Genomic DNA, 1,113 nt, shown 5'->3' on the forward strand with positions numbered 1-1,113 from the left:
TTTTTTTTTTTTTTTTTTGCAATGCTTTTTTAATGTCTTGTTTTATTTATTTATGTATATGAGTGCTCTGTCTTTCTATTTGTCTGCACAACAGAAGAGGGCATCAGATCCCATTATAGCTACTGTGTAGGTGCTGGGAATTGAACTCAGGACCTCTGGAAGAGCAACTAGTGCTCTTAACCACTGAGCCATCTCTCCAGCCCACAAATTAATTTTAATATATGTACTTCGTTAACTAATCCAGTGCCTGTATTTCTCTATGCTAGCCTCCCATAAAAACAGACAGAGAAACCAAGATGTATTTAAAAGTGTACCTAAATCTCTGAGCAGCTAAATGATCTTAATCCCTAATCTTAGGCTGCCTCCCAGCCATGGCCCCAATATACTGCTTCTTATTATTGGTCTGGCTCTTGGAGCTTCAGGTATGTTTCTATGCTCTCTCTGGACCCCTTCCTCATGGCTCCAGTTTCTTCATCCTCCTGGCTTATCTCAGTCTCCCTCTCTCCTTTTCTGCTCTCTCTGGCAGGCAGATATCCAAGCCTATTCTTCCTTCTGCCCAGCCATTGGGTGATGAGCATTTATTGACAAGGCAGAAAATAAATGATAAGAATTGTTTACACAAACTTGAGACAGGAGATTCCTGCCTGTCAGACATTACAAATGCTGTGTCTGGATTGAAACAAGCTATGAGGGCAGAGAAATCAGCATTTGAGTAACACAAGGATTAACTTTACAGAGCAGCTTGGTATATAAAAGCGTCATGCCTCAGAGGCTTTCAAATCTATGAGATATTTTGTTTCGTCTTCTTTTGTTTTGTTTCTGATTTTTTTCAAGACAGGGTTCTCTGTGCAACCCTGGCTATCCTGGAACTGTAGACCAGGCTGGGCTCAAACTTAGAGACAGCTGTCTACCTCTGCCTCCCAAGTGCTGGGATTTTTTTTTCTTTTGGTTTAGCATTTTCTTTGATTGAGGTTCCATTTCTTGTATCAGATCTTCAAGGCCTGAGAGTCTCTCTTCTAGCTCTTGTATTCTGGTGGTGAGGCTTGCCTCTGAGGTTCCTGTTTGAGTTCCTACATTTTTCATTTCCAGATTTCCCTCAGTTTTTTTTTTTTT

Source organism: Mus caroli, chromosome 19 (assembly GCF_900094665.2).
Source record: "Mus caroli chromosome 19, CAROLI_EIJ_v1.1, whole genome shotgun sequence".
NCBI classification, from domain to species: Eukaryota; Metazoa; Chordata; class Mammalia; order Rodentia; family Muridae; genus Mus; species Mus caroli.